This window comes from Aulonocara stuartgranti, assembly GCF_965226115.1.
Source record: "Aulonocara stuartgranti genome assembly, chromosome: 4".
In the NCBI taxonomy this organism is placed as follows: Eukaryota; Metazoa; Chordata; class Actinopteri; order Cichliformes; family Cichlidae; genus Aulonocara; species Aulonocara stuartgranti.
In genome coordinates, this window is record NC_138942.1 from 22,777,352 (window position 1) to 22,802,446 (window position 25,095).

At 40.9% G+C, this 25,095-nt stretch overlaps 1 long non-coding RNA gene across 1 annotated transcript in view; it reads right to left on the bottom strand.

Annotated features, from left to right (window-relative positions):
• Positions 1-23,101, bottom strand: part of LOC309704415 — a 356,545-nt gene extending 333,444 nt beyond the window's left edge. Inside the window, exon 1 of the long non-coding RNA XR_014276259.1 lies at positions 23,071-23,101. This is a non-coding gene — a long non-coding RNA (uncharacterized lncRNA). The remainder of the gene's footprint in view (positions 1-23,070) is intronic.
• Between the last annotated feature and the right edge of the window lie 1,994 nt (positions 23,102-25,095).

The following is a 25,095-nucleotide window of genomic DNA, read 5'->3' on the forward strand; positions in this document are numbered from 1 at the left end:
TCTGTACAGCCACATAAACAGCAATAAAAACAGTAAATCTCACTCAAGAAAATAAAAGAGGTCAGTGCCCCTTCTCCTGATGGACTTAAGTGTGTTCATGGTGGCTTCTGAACCTTTGACAGTCTGCTACTCTAGTCTCAGAAGAAATCCAGTAGCCCTCAGCAAGTAGATTTTTTTCAGGATAAAATAGTCCTGTCTCTCATCACAATGGCATCAACATCTTCACTTCCTGTCACTCAAAGGGTTAGCCAAGGGTCAGTTCTCAGACCACTCTTGTTTAATGTCTAAGTCTTACTCTTTGGAGAGGTAATCTGCACTTAATCCCTCAACATTCAATGCACTGCTGATCACAATCCGCCTACATCATCACCTACATCAACATAAAATCTGTTAGTAAATCTGTGTGACTAGCGTGACTTCGAAGAGAAAAGCTAAACCCAGAAAAAATTGCAAAGTTAAAAAAAAGAAAATCAGACATGGTATCAAATCAAATGGTAATTTATTTAAAATACATGTATTTCTATTTATTTTCAAAGATTAATGAATCATGTTTACAAAAAACAAAAAATCAATTACAAACTTCTGGTGCCACAAAGTACATAGCTTAGTGTTAAAAACAAACTTCAACAGTGGCAGCTAGTAACAACAAAGTAACAACAAAGTAAACAATATTTTAAAAGATGTTAAAGTTTGGGAGTACAGTGCAGAGTCTGTATATTCTTCAGGAGAAGGAAAAAGAAACATCTTGTATGCATATCCCAGCTAGTTAAAACAAGAAAGTGACCTTAAAACATAATTTCAAAAGAACAAAAACACAAAAAAAATTTAAATAACATATTTAAAGACTGGTGCATACCAATTGCAAGAACCCCAGAAACAATATTGCACTCTGTAGCTCACAGCAGCTTGATCTATGCTCAGAAAGCCTACTTTTAAACCAAGCCAATCTGTAGTCAGTTGAGGTCTTCCAATTTAAAGAAAGTACTTCCTGGCCTGCATAAATGGGCTGACCTGCCACCCACTGACACAAAAACAACCCCACTTAATATTGCTGCCACATCTGCATATGTCCACCTTTGAGGCATCTCATTTATCCAACCTTCAGTTTCTTATCCTGTCCAAATACTCATTCACACCTTTGTCACCTTCTGCCTGGACTACTATAATTGAATCCTTTCTGAAATCTCCAGGAAAGTCCCAGATCCTTCTACACTGGCACCCAGTGAATTACTTAACCCTTAACACCCTTAACACTCTTGCCCATCAGTACCTCGCTAACTTTCTTCATGTCTACAACCCATCTCAAAATCTTTGACCCCTGACGCTGGGTACCTATCCATTCTCTTCTGCAGGTTACGGATCCTGCAGGACGTAGCTGTATGCATCCAGGCTTCAACGATTTGTAACTCTGCCCTTCTCAGCACTCAAAATATTGAAACCTTGGGACAATCTCTAAGTCCTTACTCAGAAATTTACCATATCATACCTATGTTAATCATAGCAGAAACATTATAGGCAGATGTATTGTGTGGGAAGTGAATTAAATAGTCGATGTTCTGCAACACAATAAAGCCATAACATATTTACCTAATGAATGAATGAGATATAAGGGACCTAGAGCCTCTATTAACATCAAAGAAGCTTAAGATTATTCGTAGATGCGGGAGGGTAGGTGAAATCTTGAGATAGAAATTTTTGAAATTGTATTGTAAAAACATGAGCGGTAAGCCAAAGCCAAACAATGAATGTCCTATTATAATACATGAAATCGGTCTGTCATTGTTTTGTCCCCAAACTCTGTCTAAAACATCAGGAGATCAGTGAGCAAATTTGGCACCCAGGTACATCTTAAGCTGTTCCCAAACTGGAGCTAAATGTGGTCGGATCAATCCAAATCTTGATAGTATCTACAGGGTGGGCCATTTATATGGATACACCATAATAACATGGGAATGGTTGGTGATATTAAAGTCCTGTTTGTGGCACATTAGTATATGTGAGGGGGCAAACTCCTCAAGATGGGTGGTGACCATGGTGGCCATTTAGAAGTCGGCCATCTTAGATACATCTTTTGTTTTTTCAATAGGAAGAGGGCCATGTGACACATCAAACTTATTGGTAATGTCACAAGAAAAACAATGGTGTGCTTTGTTTCAACGTAACTTTATTCTGTCATGAGTTATTTACAAGTTTCTGACCACTTATAAAATGTGTTCAATGTGCTGCCCATTGTGTTGGATTGTCAATGCAACCCTCTTCTCCCACTCTTCACACACTGATAGCAACACTGCAGGAGAAATGCCAGCACAGGCATCCAGTATCTGTAGTTTCAGGTGCTGCACATCTCGTATCTTCACACCATAGAAGATACGAGGGCCTTCAGATGACCCCAAAGATAAAAGTCTAAGGGGGTCAGATTGGGAGACCTTGGGGGCCATTCAACTGGCCCACGACGACCAGGAAACTGTTCATCTAGGAATGCTCGGACCTGGCACACATAATGTGGTGGTGCACCATCTTGCTAGAAAAACTCAGGGAACGTGCCAGCTTCAGTGCATAAAGAGGGAAACACATCATTATGTAGAGATTTCAAATATCCAGTGGCCTTGAGGTTTCCATTGATGAAGAATGGACCCTCTATCGTTGTACCCCATATACCACACCAAACAGTCTTGTTTGTTGTTCCAACAGTCTTGGAGGGATCCATCCAATGTGGGTTAGTGTCAGACCAATAGCGGTGGTTTTGTTTGTTAACTTCACCATTCACATAAAAGTTTGCCTCATTGCTGAACAAAATCTTCTGCGTGAACTGAGGGTCCTGTTCCAATTTTTGTTTGCCCATTCTGCAAATTCTGTGCGCGGATCTAGGTCATCCTCGTTGAGATGCTGCAGTAGCTGGAGTTTGTAAGGGTGCCATTTGTGAGTAGCTAATATCCGCCGAAGGGATATTCGACTAATTCCACTCTCCAGTGACATGCGGCGAGTGCTACGCTGTGGGCTCTTGCTGAATGAGGACAGCCACTGATGTTTCTTCATTAGTGACAGTTTTCTTGCGTCCACATTTTGGCAAATCCAACACTGAACCAAGTTCACAAAACTTAGCAAGCAGTTTGCTAACTGTAGCATGGGAGATGGGTGGTCTCGTAGGGTGTCTTGCATTGAAATCTGCAGCAATGACCTGGTTACTGCGTTCACCAGTACAATACAACACAATTTCGATCCCCTCCTCACGTGTTAACCTCTTCGACATGTCAATGGCTGTGAACAAAGAGAAACTTGTAAATAACTCATGACAGAATAAAGTTACGTTGAAACCAAGCACACCATTGTTTTTCTTGTGACATTACCAATAAGTTTGATGTGTCACATGGCCCTCTTCCTATTGGAAAAACAAAAGTTGTATCCAAGATGGCCGACTTCTAAATGGCCACCATGGTCACCACCCATCTTGAGGAGTTTGCCCCCTCACATATACTAATGTGCCACAAACAGGACTTTAATATCACCAACCATTCCCATTTTATTTTAAGAAAAGGAAAATATTTAAATTAAGTGAATGTCTCTATTTAAAAACAAACAAACAAAAAATTCATGATGTGATATTATAGTATATAGTATATCAGAAATCTGTTCACTATTTTTATTACAAATTATATCAGTAAGGAAACTGACTAAATATTCACTGATAATTTATGGGACAGGGGTGGGATTAAATAAGTGTATACTTCTTCCCACTCCCTTTCAACATGTAAATTAATCAGAATGTTTTTTTGTATGTAATTTGTATAGTATATTTTTTTCTCTCATTTCTTTTCTAAATGTACTTGTATATTGTTCACATGTTGAAATAAATTACCAATCAATCAATCAATCAATTATGGTGTATCCATATAAATGGCCCACCTTATATATCAATCCTGGTATTGATACTGGATCTATACTAATGCGATAGGATCAGTAGTTTGCTTCTATCTTCTATGCTACATAAGTACATTCATGTCTGTGTGCTTTCACATCTACTTTCATTCCAGCAAAATCAGATGTAGCCCAATAACTTGTGTTAAACGAATAATTTTGGGGGGAAATGAAAAAAATGTCTCAAACGTGCACCTTAAAAAATGTCTGAACCCTTTTGCATTGACTGTCACGTCTATTTTATTTATAGTCTATGCCACATTAATAGTAATTTTATGACTATAACAAAAGTTGCCAGTGATTATTTCAGCCTTAGTCACTTGACGTCATTCGTTTTGGTCGCCATGTCACTTCCAGTGTGGATACTGCTCAAGGTCCCTGTAGGTTCTTATCTATATCAGATATTATGATGTCATCAAGTTGATTACCAATTCATGGAAATACTGTCTAATTTATAACTACAAAAGCTCAATTATGCATAACATATGATAAGCATCACCTTGCTAGCACCTAGCAACAGGCTAGAATTGTCATGGTCTGTGGTCCTGTGTCTGTGGAGTGTGTGATGCTCGGGTAGCCACACCCCGGGCTGGGCCATCACCGGCACACCTGCTTTCCATCGGGGTGATTACCTGAAGAGCTACTTAACCCTGCGCTGACGGATGCTCCACGCCAGTCCGTTAATCACCTCTCTGTGGTTTCGATCCGGCGTCCAGTATCTGCCACCTGCCTGTCCTCCTGCTCAATTGGATCACCCGGTGCTGATCGTAAGCCAACTATTCTAACTCAGTCTTGATGTGTTCCCCCGCTTCCCGGCTCACTAGTAATCTTCTCCCCTTTCTGTTGCAGCCTCCCACGGTCCCGATTCCGGCTTCCTCACGTCATTGTTTCCCCGGGTTTTTTTTAGTTCCTCGTTTTGCTTCTCTGGTTTTCCCGGGTCACCTTTTGTTATTATAATAAAGTGTCTTTTTCTGCTAGCGCTTGAGTCTGCGTCTGGATCCTTTTGTGCATGCACGGCTATGATCGCCTGACGCTATTATCCATCCGATCCTTTATGATAAGTCAAGATGCCTCATCCTCCTATGGTATTTTCCATCCTCCGCTGCCGACACCGGTGTCTGGATCTTCGTTAGGTGTCATCAGTGGTGCCTTTCTGTGTCCACACAAGTCACAGAGGAGGAGAGGAAAAAGAGCAGGTGTCCAGGTAAAACTCAGACTGTTCTGGAATCGGGGACTAGCTGTGCCTGGATCTATGAGACGGCGCTACCTCAGGAGTGTTCATCCAGACTCTCCTGTTGTTTGGCCTTCCATCCCCGCGGTGAGTGGAATTTATGAGCGTCATGGATCAAACTCTCTGTTTCTTCGTCCCCTAAATCGGGCCGCTTCTGTTAATAATATGTCTTCTACTTCGCTGAGCGTGGCGCTTTTTAACACTCGATCAATGACTAATAAAACGTTCTTGCTGAACGATTTTATTCTTTCCAAGAAACTGGACTTCTTATTTCTAACTGAAACCTGGCAGCGCAATGGTGACTTTTCATCCTTCATTGAACTTTGCCCGAGTGGGTACTCCTTCATCAGCCAGCCTCAGACGTCGGGTCGAGGAGGAGGTGTCGCTGCGGTGTTTGGAAGCCGGTTTTACTGCCGCACAGTGTTGGTCGGACATTTTTCATCCTTTGAACTACAGCTGGTTAGAATTGGAAATAAAGATCCGTTTTACTGCGCTGTAGTGTATCGTCCACCTGGCCTAAAGAGTATGTTTTTAAAGTTCGGTGACTTTTTATCCTCGACTTTGAAGCTGTCCAGACTGGTTCTAGCCGGGTATTTTAATATACACGTTTGTTTAGAAATGTCTTTCAGTCTATTGGTCCCTGTGTGCTCACAATTATCAATACCTCATTGGTTTCTGGTCAGGTCCCTGTTTATTGTAAGAATGCTGTTATTCTCCCACTGTTAAAAAAAACCTAAGCTTGATGCTTCTCTTCTTAGTAGCTACAGACCAATTTCAGAATTACCGTTCATTGCTAAGATTTTAGAAAAGGTTTTGGCTAAGCAGCTTATAGCTGTTCTAGATGAATACAGCATTCTGGATAAATTCCAATCTGGCTTTCGTAGAGCTCACTCTACTGAAACTACACTTCTTAGAGTCTCCAATGACATTTTGATGAGATGTGATGCAGGAGAATGCTCCGTTCTGTTGATGTTGGACCTGGCCTCTGCTTTTGATATTGTGGACCATCATATTCTGTTAGATAGGCTGAGACACTGGGTGGGTATATCAGGGGCTGCTTTGGACTGGTTTGAATCCTATTTGCATGAACGATCCTTTTCTGTGGCTACCTGTAAGTACAGTTCCTCTTCTACTTTTCTTGCCTATGTTGTGCCACAAGGTTCAGTTTTGGGGCCTTTATTGTTCTTGCTGTATTTACTTCCTCTGCAACACTTATTGAGCACTTTTAAGGACATTTCGTATCACTGCTATGCAGATGATATTCAGTTATATATCTCCTTTAAGCCCCATGATGTTTCCAAGCTACAGATTTTGCATAAGTTCATAGACTCCATTAGAGGTTGGATGGCTGGAAACTTTCTTCAACTAAATGAGGAGAAGACTGAAGTCCTTGTTTGTGCTCCTAAAAATTTTGTACCTAGTGTTATGGAAAACTTGGGTCCACTTGCTACATTTGCCAAACCGTCTATCAGGAACCTTGGTGTTACTATTGACTCAGTTCTGACTTTGGATGCTCATGTAAAATCTCTGGTTCGCTCCTGTTTTTATCACTTGAGAAACATTGCTAAGCTGAGTCCCATTGTATTGCACTCCAAATTAGAAATTGTCATTCATGCATTTGTTTCATCTCGTCTGGATTATTGTAATTCTTTGTTTACTTGTTTATGTAAAGCCTCTTTGGAGCATCTGCAAGTTGTTCAGAATGCTGCTGCAAAGCTTCTGACCAAGTCCTCCAAGTCCTCCCATGTCACACCCCTGCTGATTCAGCTGCACTGGCTCCCCGTTAAATTCAGAATCCACTTTAAGGTTTTGACCTTGACTTTCAGGGCTCTGCATGGACAAGCACTAACATATATAAGTGAACTTTTACATTCATACATTCCCAGTAGGTCCCTGAGGTCATGTGACCAGGGCTTGCTGGTTGTCCAACACACGAGGCTGAAAACAAAAGGCGACAAAGCTTTTGTAACTGTGGCCCCCAAATTGTGGAACTCTCAGTGACTCTCAGTGACTCAGTGGTCGCTTTAAAAAAACAGCTAAAAACTCATCTTTTTAAACTTGCTTTTGGTTGATTTTTATTCGTGATTTTTATCATGAAAGGTGCTATATAAATAAAATTTTACTTTACTTACTTACTTTTCAGCCTTTATACACCTACAACACCTTATGAAAGCACCCTATCATTATCGTTTTATGACTGTAACAAAAGTTACAATGCCAAGAAACCAACTAACAACATCCTAAAATAAGGCCATTCAAACATTCAAACAATACGTCAGTGCAGCTCCTTATGCTACATAAGTGCATTCATGTCTGTGTGCTTTCAAATCTACTTTCATGCCAGCAAAATCTGAAAGAAATGTGCAAAAACTAATGTGATGAAATAAGCTATACGTCACTTAGTGATGTTAGTACACTTAGGCAGCAGTGGAAAAATCCCAACATGTCAAATATTTGGAGTAAAATTGAGGATTTTTAGATTTAATCTTGTTAGGCTGCTTCAAGCCATCACTGCTTTTGCATTTTATCCTACATTTAAATGTCATGTGGTGTGGCTGTAACTCAGGCAGTAGACCAAGTCACTAATTAGAAGGTTGGTGGTTTGATCCCTGTCTGCTCCAGTCTGGATGCCAAATAATCTTGGGCAAGATACTAAACCGAAGTTTCTCTCTGATACATCCATTGGAGTATGAATGTGTGTGAGTGTTAGAAGCGCCTACATAGAAAAATGTTCTGGTGTGAATGAGTCAAGTTGTATAAATTGCTTTGAGTGCCCAGTTAGAGTAGAAAAGCTCTGTATAAGACTTCGTCCATTTACCATTTTCAGACATTTTATGGGAGTATATGCAAGCAAAGAACAAGTTTAAATTCATACATTATTGGCATTGCAATAAAATATTAAGTCACAAGATGAATGAAATTATTTTAAAATCCAGCCTTACACTTTGAAGAAATGATTTAATAGCTAACATTTCCTCTCTTCAGAAAGGCTACTGCAAGGCCTTTAGGCACATTCAGCCAAGACCCAATCACCCTCAGGATATTTGGCTGGACAGTATGGCTGGGAGGGATGAGTAAGAATGACCAGGAGGGCTCTGCCTCAGGATTTGCCATGGCAGTGATGTGACATAAAGGCAAAGAGCACAGTTAACAGACAAACAGCGAAGCATAAAGACTAGATAAAAGCCTGAATGGCAAAGAGCAGAAGAAAACAGGTGTTAAATTTTCGACATGATGTGAAAACAACTCATTCTCCCTCATCATCAGTCTCTGGTGCTCTCTCTTACTCTTGCTTTTTGAGATAAGCGCAAACCTAACAGACATTCACATACTGTCCCAAATTTATTTCAGCTTTAAAGAACAAACACATTAAACACACATCATGTCTTTGCTCACTGAAACCACCCACTGGTGCAGAAACTCATACTCCATCTAATGTGTTTGTATCTGTGTGTGCGTCTTTTCATCTGGCAAAACTAGACAGCGAGATTTTTTATTTTTTTTGCCCAACCCCACAACAGTGGAACACACCAGTACACGCTAAAAAGCTCAGGAAGCACATAAGAAAATAAGGTGCCCTAATGGCTTTCGAGACAGCGGTATAAAACATTTGATCAACTGCAGCACATTAATGGTAAGGTAGGTCCCCAGTATTTCCTGATTAGTTGAGCTCCTTGCCAGAAATGTCAATGTAATATACTAAGTATTAATTTGTTTGTTAATGTGCAGTGAGCGTAGGGTGTCATTCCGCTGTTTATGTCAGTTGTTGTCCACATCTACTCTAAAGTAGAGGTGGAGGAGGCTGTAAAACTTTGTAAGAAGACTCTGATACGAACTCACTTCTAACAAATGATAGTGATACCTAGGTGAGGTCTGCTGTTAGCCTCTGTTAGCTGCTGTTAGGCCAGCATCAGTTAACCTCTTTTTATTTTTTTTTAAACTTTTATTTAACTTTTTTCCCCAACAAATATAAGACTGGTTCACATCCAAAATAATAACACTACACAGCACTAGAACATTACAACATTATGTCCATAATTGTTGTCCACTAGGATCCAGTTTACAGGTTACTCCCAGTGCTTCCAGTGATTTCTTCCATTTGTCCACAAAAATTCGGGAGCTCCCATCAATATAGTGTCCCAGCCTGATCAGAGTCATAACTTCAATGATGAGCGACTTCCATAGAGAAATGGAGGGAGGCTCAGCCCCCACCCATCTCAACATAATGCTTTTCCTGGCCAACATTACCAGTGACTGAATTACATGCTCATGTTGTACCAGTGAGACAGGAATATATCCCAATATACACATTAATGGGTTTTCTGTCACCTGATGACCAATGGCTGTACTAATATTGGCGCAGACCTCTTTCCAAAATGACTGGATAATAGTACATTCCCACAAGCAGTGGAATCTAGTGCCCACTCTGACCTTACACTTGAGACAGTTTGGAGATGTTCCCATATTATACTTACTATAAATATACGGAGAAATATACACATTGTGCAAAATTTTGTACTGCACTTCTCTAAATCGGTTACAAACAGAGATTTTAGATAGAAGGAGCAAGATTTTGTCCCATGCCTGTATATCAGAGGCGGAGCCAGACATTTGAAACACCCGGGGCTTAGCCCTAAAGGGTAGTATGCATGTGGGATTTTTTTTTCTTTTTTTTTTTGGGGGGGGGGGGGGGGGGGGTAGAAATGACTGAAAGATTAATAGGCTCTGTTTTGAGTTTTGTTCAAAAAAGAGTAACTTCATATAGGGAAAAATATATATCACATGTGCAGGACACCTTAAACTAGTTTTTTAATTAAGCGGCAAGGCAGAACAAAACCGGGGCTGTATCAAGACATGAGGACTAAACTCCAATTCAACCAGACCCTCTGTTCTGTCCTCATTCTCCATCTCCCTCTCTGTTCCTCTCTCTCCCTCTCTGTGCTGACAATCATCAAATATACAGTTGAAACCAGATATTTACAAACTCTTCAGATCAAAACACAAACACTTTTTTAATTGTAACATCAAATCAGACTAAATGTTTATTTTTTTAGATTGATAAATATAAAAAACATATTTGTTAACTCTAAGAGTAAAGAGAGAAACTATCTGTATTTCTTAATTGCAAATGGCACCAAATTGTATTCAAAATTGAGCCACACTTATGGAGCTCCACAGTTCTTTTCCTGGTGTTTTGGTTGATGTCTCTTGATTTTCCCATATTTTCAATATTTATCTAAAACAAAAGTTTACTCTAAATTGATGTCGTAGAGTAAAAATGTTTTATGTTTTCTCCCTAAAGTGTATGTAAATATCTGGTTACAAATGTGAATATCCTGCTGTGTACTGAAACCCCTCTTGTTTTGCATAGAAATATACTGAACAACATACAAAGCATAATATATAAAATAACATTTACCTGAGTTTTTTCTTTGAAAGAAGCCTCTAATGTCCATTCTTATATTTCAGTACATAACTGAAACCGATTTAGTCGGGGAGGGTAAGAACTGAAAATATGAAATAAACACACGTAAGCTAAGATTCTAAAAAAAATAGCATTTGTTCGGCTTTTCATTTCGCCATTTGTTGATTCACTTGAAGGTAATATTGGTCAAGTGATCAGTGTGATATCAATCTTTCGTGATGCACCGTCATATTTACATTATTTGTACGGTGTGAATGATTTGCTTTGGTACCTGGTCAAACTTAAGCTCTCCTTAGTATGGCTGGCTCCGTTTCTCCAACAGCGCACTCACAGGCAGCAGATGTCCCGCCCCCTCGCTCAGTCGCTTAGTGCCTGAGCTCGGATCATACCAATATCAGGGGGGATTCACGCACAGTCCTAAATTCCCACAGTGTGCACTATGTGCTTCGAATATTGTGTGTACTTTTTGTTTTATACAGTTGTCAGCCAGGCATCTAACTATGAAAAAATTACACTCCAAAAGACCCCGGGCTTCTGACAAAACAACCCGGGCTTAAGCCCAGTAAGCCACCCCCACGCTCCGCCCCTGCTGTATATCTATTTCACATTTAAGCATCGTCCCCCAAGATTTTCTCAACCATGCCAGTTTAATCCACAATTAGGGCATAAATCTCGGAATAAAACTTTGATACAAAATGTTTATGCTCCCTATTATCCAGAAAAAATTTCTCCAACCGAAAAGAGGCAGTTGGGATTTGTAATGATTTAGCATTTTTTAACACATAATTTCTCAATTGCAAATACTTATAAAACTCAGTCTTTGACATAGAATACTGGGACTTCAAGGATTCAAATGATTTAAACTCACCATGTTTAAAGAGGTCATAAAACCTCTTTACACCTACTTTATGCCATCCCACAAAGCTTGACCCTATGTTTTGTGGCAGAAGGTCTGGATTATTTATAAACGTTGACAAGATATTAAACGGAAGACTACTGTTAAAAAATTTTCTCAGTTTTCCCCACGTCCACATAGCATTATATATCAGTGGGTTATGCTTTATTACGTGAGGTAAGTCATTTAAACATTTTCCTAAAAAGTTAACAGGTGAGGATGGTTTACATAATACTTCCTCAATATTTAGCCATGGCAGATCAGAATGTTCATGTATCCAGGAAGAAAGAATCCTCGCCCTTCTCCCCCGTCCCTCTTCTCAGCTGTTTCTCTTTCCCTCTTTCTTTCTCTCCTTCTTTCCCCCAGTCAAGTCTGTCCCGTATTCAGTAAGTGAAAATAAAATAAACAATAAAAGGTGAATCAAATGGACCATTACGGCAAGGCTGGGATGGTCAGTTTGGTAAAGTAAATCCGTTGGGCATCTTTCTTTGCCTTTAGACAACAATTCTGATGGCAAAAGAGCCAAACGGGACAGGCCAAAAAAAAAAAAAAAAAAAAAAAGAGAATCCTCGCTTGTATTGAGAGGACATCATTTTCTATGTTTGGCAGTTAACCTCTTTTTAACTGACGCCGGGCGTCACAATGTTCTAACATTGTTAGACTAAGCAAATAAAGTGTCATACAATATGAGACGATAATAAAACTGTTATCAGAGGGAAACTGTGATTTTTAGGAAACCCAAGCCTAACATTAGCTGGCATAATGTTAGCTTACAACTAGCTGTTGTTGTTGTTTGCTCATTGTCAGCTTTAGTCAACCTCTGAGGCAGGTAATAACCAATGTTTTGTTGGTAATAAAAAAGACTCGGATGGTACGTGCATATTTTTACTTGCACTGGATCACAGGGAGTCTGGAGCTCATTCCAGCTGTAAAGGGGCAAAGGGCTGGGTACATGTTAGATAGACAACTAGTATATCACAGGGCTAATGCAGACAGCCAGACAGCAGCACAGTTTTAAACCCACATCTCAGCTAATTTAATTATCAGTTAAACTAATGTGTATCTGTAGGGCCCATAAAAGCACATAGAAAAATGCAAACTCCCCATAGAAAGGGCCGAACTGGCCAGCACGTTTGAAAGCAGAGCCTTCTTGCTGTAACACATCAAAAAGAAATCAGGAGGATACACAATATTTTACAATGAGCGTTGACTTATTTACCTGGGAGTTTGTGCTAGTTTTGTGTTTAGCAATGAGAAAAGGCATTTTTAGAAAGTGGGAAGCCCAATTTCACTGATGTGTTCATAATCTGTACATCATACCTGTACTTTTCACCTTGTTCTTTTCCCATTAAAAAAACAAAAAAACAACAACCCTGCAATTTCAGCAGTACTAATTCTAAAATTGTAATTCAAAAATCAGTAGGTGTGTTTAAATATTTTGCAGCATGTCATACTCCAGAAAATATTGACAAAAGGAGGTCTGTCCCAGGAGGGCAGAGACCGGTCTGTAAATGAGTTTGCTGTTGGCTCTATCAGCTTTCATCACGTCTGACTTTCATCTCATCAGTCGTCTGTCTGCCTCAACCCATCCGGTGTCAACAGTATGTCACACTCCGAGGTTGAGAGGAATAGATGAGGCAGGCAGAGACAAATAAAGAGCGACAAGTAGGCCAATTTGAAGGAGGAGGAGATTCAAACGACAAAAGTTAACAGGATTAATCTGAGCTTCTTTTGTTTTTGGAACTGTGCACACACCACTGAAAGGCCTACAAGTGACTTTGAGCCTTAAATGTAGACTTAGTGGTGTCACTAAACTAACAAATTTAAAGCAAAAATGCTTCTAACAAAGTTATATTGTCGCGTGCTGCATTAGAAAGAAACTTTGGTAAGCATATGACAGCTTGTCAGGTGAGGCTTGGAAATCATTACACTGGAAACCTGGGCTGCTCGGACTGTGCTGATTGCATGAATAAATGTATGACTAAATAAACACTACCCCATACCACAAATGGATTACATAAATGTCCTAATGGCTAGCAATAAAATAGCCCAATGTACACTGAGGTCAAGGATAAGCTGAATGTTTTTTACCAAAGATGTGCATGCATGCAAAGATTGTTATTACACAGGATAAGTGTTTTGCACTGAGGGCACATAAAAATGCACAGACTTGCTGATTGCTGAAGCTGGCCTTTTAAAAGTGCTGGATTCATCTTCTGTTCTAAACATATGGACATGACCCTCAGGATACTGGACATGTCTATTTGTTTTATGAGATTTGTGTAGCTTACAGCAATCTTTTTAGTCATTTCTGTTGGACTCAGTTAATTGTTTTCGTTACATTACAGTTTTAATTCTATAAGAAGGTCTTTGTAGAGGAACATATAACTAGAGATGTTACTGGCAAAATAATATAAATACTTAAGTACATGAATAAACATGTTCAGACACTGTTTAAGCGATTATTTCAGTTTCAATAATTGTAACACCACTGTTACACAATTATTAGCTGTCTCAACAACATCAGTGCATTTTTGTTATGAACATACATTATACAGAATGCATTTTTCCAGATGATGACAAATACTGTGTTGAGTTTTATAGTATAATGCACTGCTGAAAGAGAGCGGTGCATTATAACAGTTGTCCATCTGTGATGGTATGCAATGTGTGAGTAGTGGCTCTTAGTTGTATTCTACCTTTGGGAAGTACTTCAGAAATAGCAAAATCCCTGCTTGACAGAGTGTACACTCGTATTACTCATATTGTGGGTATATAAATCATGTTTCAGTTTAAAGTTAGCATAAGGATAGCTTTGAGTAAAAGTTTGAGTAGAGGGAATCTGCAAGGTTAAAATGATTCCAGAGAAAATTGTCTATGATTTGCTCAGTGATTGGAGAGCAGCAAAGGATTCTAGTGCATCACATCTAGTTTATATGCTGAATGAAAATCATCAAAGAGAACTCTAACTTTCTGAGATCCAAAAGTGTAAATGGAAAAAAAAAAAACTGCCCCCAAACTCCTCTCAGCCTGTAAATTTGTATCGCTCTCCACCTTTGTTTAGGCAGTTACAGAATTGTGCAGTAGTGCACTTTCCTCTAAGTAAGAACTTGCCTCAGGCCTTGATCCACTTCTTCCCAGAGGTCAAACTTAGTGGGGAGAGAGAGAGATTTATTTGTGAGGTAAACTTGTGGCCTCCTTTCACAGCCACAGCCTCAAAGTGCTGCCTTGGCTGTTCTGAAGGGAGGCAAGAGTAAAAAAAGAGGCGCAGAAGGAGCAAGAGGACAGGGAACAACTTCACCTAATGCTCAGAGAAGCACAGGTTGGTCAGTTATAGTCACCGCCCCCACACTGCCTTTGTACTTTCCTCTATCTGGCTTACTGTGTGCATTTGTCAGATACTTTTAAACCTACTGGACTCGTAAATAAGTGTTGGAGTTGATGTCAGCCCAAAGTTTCACTGGGTCTGTTCAAGCTAAGCAGGTTAGAAACTATCACCAACAAGGTCACAACGACAGCAGAAACAAGTTATTAGAGATGGGAATAATAAATGTTCACAAGTACACCCAATACATACAGGGAGACAAGGCACACACACAACACAAACATACACACCTCTGATTTCTCTCTATGGACTAAAAGTGCTAGTCCATGCAAAGAATTATTACCAGAAACACGTATACGCACGAAGGAGGGTAATGGTCGGATGAAGAGTGGGACCTGAGGAGAGAGAGGTTTCGTGCACGCAATAATGCTGTTAATGGTGAGGAGAATATTAACAGGCAGTAGAGGCTGTCTCAAGGGCATATGCAAATTCACTCCAAAATGCACCTGTAGGTGGCAAGATGTGTTCGGTGTGGCCTTTGTTTATGTGTTACTGCTGCACCCAGTGCTTATGTATACAGAATCAGGCTCCCTTTGAGAATGAGTAAAGCATGATTCACTTTATTGTGCTTGCTGGGTCACTGTCATCAAGAACACTGGCAAGTTCCTTACATTTAAAGTCTTTTAATAAGTCGATTTAAATATAAAGTACACCGAATCACAAAAAATGTGCTATTAAAGGGGGGAAAGGAAAAAAGGTACAATCCTTGAGCAATAATCGAGTTAGCTGTAACTTAATTTATTGCAGGCATATCCAATAAGAGTGTCTATTTTTCTAGGAATTTAGAATAGATTTTTCTATCTGCTTCCTAAACACGACCAGGTAGTACACAGATTTGCTGTGCTTCCACTAAATTACTTCAGCGCAGTCTTCTCCTAATTTGCTAAATGTCTTTGTGAAATAACTTTTCATATACAGTACGTCATTGCTTAGAAAATAATCAAGTTGCCTGTGTGGATCATGAAACACATGGGAACAGTGATTTTGTGTAATAGATGTACTTTCAAGTCAGAAAACCAGGATTTCTGTGCTAATTCACATTATGACCTTCTAGCTTCGCTAAAACGTCATTTAGTTTCCCAAAAGTAACGCAAGTTTTGTGTTGGGAAATTCTATGTGTTGCTGGGAATTTGTGCAGGCCTCAGTACAAGATAATGGGACACTTCTTGCCTCCTGTCAAAGGAAGGATGGGACCAGTTTTTTGATTGGAGTATTAAACTTTCATTAGCCTTTGCATGGAAGCCTCATTGCAGCTTCTTGATGATCAATAAATATTGATGGAGGGATCATTAATCATTCATTAAAGCCTTGAGAAGTGACAGAAAACACAAAACCTCTCAAGAGGCTAAAAAAAGAATTGCCATCATTTTACCATATCCTTTCTCCCAGTAAGATAAAGCTTATCAAAACTACAGGTTAGGATATTACAGTTTAGGCGACGACAACAGGTTGATGGTATTTTGGATAATAGTAAAAAATGACAAATCTAGGTGAAAACAAAAATGGAAACACAATTCATAAAGGAAAAACAGAGTCTGTGCAATTCTAATATATTTGAAAGTCAATTTATGGTATGACCACATTTATTGTTCAACACAACCTGAACTATTTCAGGCAGCTTTCTTCATGTAGTCTTCGGGAATAGTTCTCCAGGCTTCTTGAAAGGCATTCAAAGCTCATCTGTGGATGTTGTATAGATGCCTGTAGATAGTCACTCATACTCACCTCTCTCCTGATCTGTTCCCTATCTTCCCTATTGGTGATGAAATGATGATGATTTGAACTAAAGAATTCTAATTTGGACTCATTACTCTTCAGTCCAGTTCTTGTGTACTTTGGTATGCATCAGCTCTTTCTCCCTGTTTCTCTTTTTAAGAACGACTTCTTCGCAGACATCCTTAAACAAAGACTGTTTCCATTAAGGATTCAGTGAACAGTAGAATGATCATCCAAAGGCTCAGATGCATCTTTTAGATACTGTGTCAGGTCTTTGCTGGATTTCTTTCCCATTTCTTAAGGACATGACTTTCAGATAGTGTTCATCTTCTGTTTGGTTGTCCACTTGGGCACACCATGCCAAGATATGTTTTGAGATATGAGATAAGCTTTTTGTCAAGTGCTCTTTTTAAATATTGCATTTAGAAAATGTGTTATCAGCATTGCCTGGACATTAACACAAAAACAAAACTGTATGCTTAATACCTGTATCGATTTCAAATTCTATTTCAAAATACTGTTTAAAAGTTGCTGATTGGTATTTTCTTGTACATACAGTGGCTTGCAAAAGTATTCGGCCCCCTTGAGCTTTTCCACATTTTGTCACATTACAGCCACAACCATGAATCAATTTTATTGGAATTCCACGTGAAAGACCAACACAAAGTGGTGTACACGTGAGAAGTGGAACGAAAATCACACATGATTCCAAACATTTTTTACAAATAAATAACTGAAAAGTGGGGTGTGCATAATTATTCAGCCCCCTGAGTCAATACTTTGTAGAACCACCTTTTGCTGCAATTACAGCTGCCAGTCTTTTAGGGTATGTCTCTACCAGCTTTGCACATCTAGAGACTGAAATCCTTGCCCATTCTTTTTTGTAAAACAGCTCCAGCTCAGTCAGATTAGATGGACAGCGTTTGTGAATAGCAGTTTTCAGATCTTGCCACAGATTCTCGATTGGATTTAGATCTTTGACTGGGCCATTCTAACACATGGATATGTTTTGTTTTAAACCATTCCATTGCTGCCCTGGCTTTATGTTTAGGGTCGTTGTCCTGCTGGAAGGTGAACCTCTGCCCCAGTCTCAAGTCTTTTGCAGACTCCAAGAGGTTTTCTTCCAAGATTGCCCTGTATTTGGCTCCATCCATCTTCCCATCAACTCTGACCAGCTTCCCTGTCCCTGCTGAAGAGAAGCACCCCCAGAGCATGATGCTGCCACCATCATATTTGACAGTGGGGATGGTGTGTTCAGAGTGATGTGCAGTGTTAGTTTTCCACCACACATAGCGTTTTGCATTTTGGTCAAAAAGTTCCATTTTGGTCTCATCTGACCAGAGCACCTTCTTCCATTTCTGAATGATTGCTTGAACACTGCTCCGTAGGATGTTCAAGGCCTGGGAAATATTTTTGTAGCCTTGAACATGCTTTAAATTTCTCAATAACTTTATCCCTGACCTGTCTGGTGTGTTCTTTGGACTTCATGGTGTTGTTGCTCCCAATATTCTCTTAGACAACCTCTGAGGCCGTCACAGAGCAGCTGTATTTGTACTGACAATAGATTACACACAGGTGCACTGTGTTTAGTCATTAGCACTCATCAGGCAATGTCTATGGGCAACTGACTGCACTCAGACCAAAGGGGGCTGAATAATTACGCTCACCCCACTTTTCAGTTATTTATTTGTAAAAAATGTTTGGCATCATGTATGATTTTCGTTCCACTTCTCACATGTACACCACTTTGTATTGGTCTTTCATGTGGAATTCCAATAAAATTGAATCATGTTTGTGCCTGTAATGTGACAAAATGTGGAAAAGTTCAAGGGGCCGAATACTTTTGCAAGCCAGTGTATATGCTATTATATAAAGAGTAGTTTTTTTTTTCTTTTTTAAACTTTGCACAAAGTTTGTTTAATTATAACTTTGCCAATGCCAAGCTAAAGAGAAAAAAAAGTTTAGGTCTTGGCTGAGTGTGCAAATTATAATAATCACCAATTTGCTGAAATTAATACAATCTTGAGGCAATTTGATGATTCTCAACAACTAAGGCAGGGCTCAACAACAAAATCAGCTGCAATTTGGGCTAGCTGATATGATTTTGTTCAGTGGGCCTCCAGTTAGCTGTTAATGGAATTTAATGCAGGAGCCAGAACTCAAAGCTACTTATGAAAGCTTTCAAAGGTGTAAGAGATTAGAAAAGCAGAAAAAGACAAATCTCATCACCCACTAATTTCACCTGAAGACCAGTGCCTTTTAAACTACAACACAAAGCTCAGAGAAGGGTTTTACTCAACAAGGTCACGTACATTTAGTTGCACTTTGGACAAAGGGTAAAGGAGTGACTCAGGATCTCAAATCCAACTTATACATCCTAAAAGTTGAGAATGTTTTTACAGTGACATTCAGTGAAAAAACAAAAACAATCACAACGACACACTGGAGAGAAACAATAAAAAAATCACAAGGATTCTGTGTATGAGGAACATGAACATCTTATCCTTTGCTCTGTCAGGGTCCTGGGACTGGGCGACCCAGGATCCCTGAGCAGTTATGTATTATATTATTATTATTATTATATGTATTTTGGTGTTGCTGCTGCTCTTCTCCATGCTTGTAGATGTGTGTGTGTGTGTGTACGTCTGCGGGTATGCTTGGAGGATGGAGCTCAGCCACCTGCAGGCCTGAGGGGTGTGGCCCTGTGGAAGGACTGGCCACACCCAAAGCCACACACCTGCCGCTGATCAGGGCTCGTCGGGGGAGCTACTTAGGAGAGTCTTGGAGCTCCCACCGACGCGGGATCATTGCATGCGACTCCACGTTAGTTGTCCTGTTACTTAGTTAGTTAGTGTGTGTGTGTGTGTGTGTGTGTGTGTGTGTGTGTGTGTGTGTGTGTGTGTGTGTGTGTGTGTGTGTGTGTGTGCGTGCGTGCGTGCGCCCATGCGCCCATGCCCGCAGTTGTAGGTGTCCTGACGCTGCGTCTTTTGTTTCCCATATGAGGAGCGTGGAAGACACGGGAGCAGCGAGCACCGGGGGGTGCTGACACAGGAGCGGAGAGCACAGCAACACGGACTATTCACGGGGAGACACGACACGGGAGTCTGGGAGAATACGGGGATTTATTGTTACGTTGGTTTTCACTTTGTAAATAAACACTGTCCATACATAGAGCACCGCGCCTGGGTCCTCCTTCCCCACTCCTTCCACGGTGTGCCATGCCATACCGTGACATGCTCGGTAACATCTCTCAAGAAATACCTTGAGAAATTCCACCTGCATCAAAAGTCCCATGTATCTCCAGCCAGAAATGAACAAAGAGCTTCTGGCAGCAACTGTCAGAGATTTTACTAAGTATTTCTTTTTTCCAGGAGCTTAGACTAGTGGATGTCTTAAATGTGTAAAAACACTTGAGAGTTACTGACAATAAAGATGATACTTCAACAATAAAACCAGCTCGTCTTAATGTTTGAGGAATCCAAATATGGAGTACAAAACAAGTATGCCTTCCAAACAATAGTACTAAAGTGCTAAACAATACGTGTTGGCAATAGTAACAAATAAATACGAGATTCTTAATGATAAAACTGACCAATTATGCTAACATGAGCAGAATTGCTGTCATACTGAATAACAACATAGCACTGATTTGATTGACTGGTAGATGCTGGGGGCATCAGAGGCGTAGGAAATGGAATGGATTGTCTTCTATATGGATTGTTAGTAATTAGATCCCACCTCCACGCAGGCTCCATGTCAAAGGGTATATATGTATATATACATTTATATACGCACGGCCTGTAACTGTGCGTATTTTTCATGGTTCAATAAATAGGCAAAATTGGAGTCCTGCAGTGTGCAAGCTGTTCATTTTTTTCATCTACTGTACATTGTTGACTTGCTTTTGGCCCAGCATCTGTCACAGTATTTGGTATGGATGTGTGTGTACGTGTTTGTGTGTTTTTCTGTTCTTTCAGAGACTTAAAAACAAATGTCAGAAAGATACGAATGCAACCAAAGGAACTATAAGCAATTAAACAATACAGTACGTCTTTAGGTTGTTAGCTTTGCCATACGTTTGGCTCTAGCAATCTCATCTCATTTCCCAGGACATCAAATAGAGTCAAAGCTGCTGGCATCTCAGATATGCACAAGGTGTCCTTTGGCGTACATAGGTTCATTGATACACTAGTCGCAGCAGTATTTCATTCTGAGAGCTAACGCTCTTCTTTTAAAAAGTGACAAAGACGCATTAGGCGGAGAGCGGTGAGCTGATGATAGCATAAATCACAAGAACGTCACCAGTAGGATGCAGTGTGAAGCTAAATTAAAGCTTACACACAGGACACAATTTTTTGTTCGCTTTCACTAGGTTTCAGCACCAAAACTACTCAAGCTTTGGCTTAAAGTGTACCTTTTAAAAATGTTAACCCTTAAATAAAAAGACAACGCTAATGTGACACCAGTGGGTTCCATCCAAGTGTCCACAGTGGCCGTGTGGCAGTCGATTAGTTTGCTGACACATGTATCATCTTGTTACTGTCACCAGTATATGACAAAGCCTGCAGCCACCATAGGGGTCTGACAGATTTGTGCATGTGCGCTCGAAAGAATGAAGACAGAAGATGTCTCCCCCTGAGGCAACCTTGTATTGGAATGACGTAACAACACAAAAGATTGATGCTGCATAGTGGCGATGTGAACACCTTGTGATCCCTTGTACTCATATTGTGTGCATCCACGGACATCAGTGCATAATCAGATGTATCTATTAGAGAGAGTAAATTGCAGTTCTGCCAGGCTGCCAACTAAATGACAGAGAACAATTTCCTCTCAAAAAAAATACGCAGCGTGACCAATGTCAACTACACACCCACACACACATACACACACACACACAGACCAGACAAAATTACTTTCAGTTTGTAATATGCTATATGCTAAATAAGAAAGATTAAAAGTCATTTACTTAGCCACTCTGCTACTGGCTGTGGAAACAGATATATTTACTAAACAGATGTACATAGAGGTTAAGGTAAAAATAAAACTATACACACATACACACATTTACATACGTGTATATATATATATATATATATATATATATATATATATATATATATATATATATATATATATATAAAACACCCAGCACGCCCCTGCGGGCGGTTTATCCTTCAAGCTCGGGTCCTCTACCAGAGGCCTGGGAGCTTGAGGGTCCTGCGCAGTATCTTAGCTGTTCCCAGGACTGCGCTCTTCTGGACAGAGATCTCCGATGTTGTTCCCGGGATCTGCTGGAGCCACTCGCCTAGCTTGGGAGTCACCGCACCTAGTGCTCCGATTACCACGGGGACCACCGTTACCTTCACCCTCCACATCCTCTCGAGCTCTTCTCTGAGCCCTTGGTATTTCTCCAGCTTCTCATGTTCCTTCTTCCTGATATTGCTGTCATTCGGAACCGCTACATCGATCACTACGGCCGTCTTCTTCTGTTTGTCTACCACCACTATGTCCGGTTGGTTAGCCACCACCATTTTGTCCGTCTGTATCTGGAAGTCCCACAGGATCTTAGCTCGGCCATTCTCCACCACCCTTGGGGGCATCTCCCATTTTGACCTCGGGACTTCCAGGTTATACTCGGCACAGATGTTCCTGTACACTATGCCGGCCACTTGGTTATGGCGTTCCATGTATGCCTTGCCTGCTAGCATCTTGCACCCTGCTGTTATGTGCTGGATTGTCTCTGGGGCATCTTTACACAGCCTGCACCTGGGGTCTTGCCTGGTGTGATAGACCCCAGCCTATATATATATATATATATATATTAGGGGTGCAACGATACACAAAATTCACGGTTCGGTTCGATACTTTAGTATCACGGTTCGATATTTTTCGATACAAAAAAATGTTCATGCCTTTTTAATTTGTCATTTATTAAAATTATAAATATATATTTTAACTCAAAAGTAGTTTTTAAATTTAATGTTGCTGAAACAACAAAGTAATAAAAAAAATAAATCTATCTGATCGAGAAATCACTCATCTTTGGAAAAGAGAGTTTATTACAGAGAAATGGCTCATTCCAAAATAAAAGCTATACTATACGCTTCTTCTGGGGTATATTCTCAGCAGCATATTAAACATATCAGGTCCCCATAAGGAGAATCATGTGCTAACCTAAATGACTTAGTTTGTAGCATGCGTACTTGTTGTTTTTGTCTGCTTCCACTTGTCTTTGCACTAGGAGGATGTCTGAGTAAATGTGCAGTCATATTCGTTGTGTTCCCACTAGTGCTGTCAGCGGTAATCTTGTTGAAATGACGTTAACGTCGCAACACGGCAAATCTCCGTTAACGAGCTACCGCGGATCTCCCCGTGCGTGGGGCTGGACGGCCAACACGTTAACGAGCAAACTGCGCTAATGCACTAGTTCCCACCAATGTAACTGAGCATTGCCTGGCACATCCGACATACTGTTTTACTTTTGTCCATGACGCGCTTACCTTCAGGGTCATAAGTCACATGAAAACCAAAATAGTTCCAAACGCCACATCTGAATGAGGGTGGGGGAGGTTCAATTTGCCATGTTGCAATGACAGCTTAACTTCTGTCTCGCTAGCTTGCCCTGCGGTCAGTGAATCTGTTTTCGACTACTCTGCCTAGGCTGCACTGTCGAGCGCAGATCCACTGAGCACTCAACACAGACAGCATCATCAGAAGAAAAGTTGATAAAATGAATTAAAAATTTTGTATTGTTCGATACACATGCGTACCGAACCAAAAGCACTGTATCGAACGGTTCAATATCGATACGAGTATTGTTGCACCCCTAATATATATATATATACCTTACAGCCATACCACCCTGAGCACACCCGATCTCCTCTGATCTCGGAAGCTAACCAGGGTTGGGCTTGGTTAGTACTTGGATGGGAGACTACCTGGGAATACCAACTGCTGTAAGCCATTACGTGAAGTACCTTCAGAAGGTCTGCTAGATGATGTTAATGCAGCACTACGGACGATACCTACAGCCACGATTACTGACACTAACAAGCTGATCTACAATACGGCAGCAGTGATCAGTGAGATGCTTGGCTACAAGTTGAACAGCCATAAGGGGCAGTACCCTCCATGGAGAAGGAGGCTAGAGGGCAAGATCAAAGTAGCACGGAGGGAGGTTAGCCAACTAACGGAGTTGCAGAAAGGTGCGACAAAGAAGGTGCATAAGAAATACAGCAAGCTGTCCATACCTGAGGCCTTGGAAACTGCCAAGCAAAGACTCACAGCCTTGGCCAGCCGCTTGAGGAGGTACACCAGAGAGATAGAAGGCAGGAGAATAAACCGGCTGTTCTCCACAGAACCAGCAAAGGTATACTCTCAGTGGCAAGGGAACAATAATAATAAGAGAACAGCACCACCAAGGCTGGAGACGGAGCAATACTGGAAGAGCATATGGGAGAAGGACGCAACCCATAACGGCAATGCTCAGTGGCTAGTGGATCTGAGGGCAGACCATAGCGACCTCCCTGAACAGGGTCCAGTAACCATCACAGTGGCAGATATCCAAGTCCTGATCCCCAAGGACCCCAAGAAGGGACTGGTCCCCTCCAACTTCCGACCAATAACCTGCCTCAGTACCACATGGAAGCTCCTGTCAGGCATCATATTGGCTAAGATGAACAGGCACATGGGTCAATACATGAGCGGGGCACAGAAAGGGATTGGCAAGAATACCAGAGGCGCAAAACACCAGCTACTGGTAGACAGAACAGTCAGCCGAGACTGCAAAACCAGACTGACCAACCTGTGCACTGCCTGGATTGATTACAAGAAGGCCTATGACTCAATGCCCCACAGCTGGATACTGGAATGCCTAGAATTGTACAAGATAAATGGGACCCTAAGAGCCTTCATCAGGAACTCAATGGGGATGTGGCGCACAACACTAGAGGCCAACTCCAAGCCCATAGCACAAGTCACCATCAAGTGCGGGATCTACCAAGGAGATGCTCTGTCCCCAGTGCTGTTCTGCATAGGCCTTAACCCCCTCAGTGAGATCATTAACAAGACTGGCTACGGATACCGACTACGGAATGGAGCAGTTGTCAGCCACCTCCTGTACATGGATGACATCAAGCTGTATGCCAAGAGTGAACGAGACATCGATTCACTGATCCACACTACCAGGCTATACAGCAATGACATTGGAATGTCGTTCGGACTGGAGAAGTGTAGTCGGATGTTAACAAAGAGAGGGAAGGTAGTCAGAACTGAGGGGATTGAACTACCAGAAGGCAACATTGCAGACATAGAGGACAGTTACAAGTACCTGGGGATCCCGCAGGCGAATGGGAACCATGAAGAGGCCGCTAGAAAAGCTGCAACCACTAAGTACCTGCAGAGGGTCAGGCAAGTCCTGAGGAGTCAGCTTAACGGTAAGAACAAGATCCGGGCCATCAACACGTACGCCCTGCCCGTGATCAGGTACCCTGCTGGGATAATAGGCTGGCCAAAGGAGGAGATAG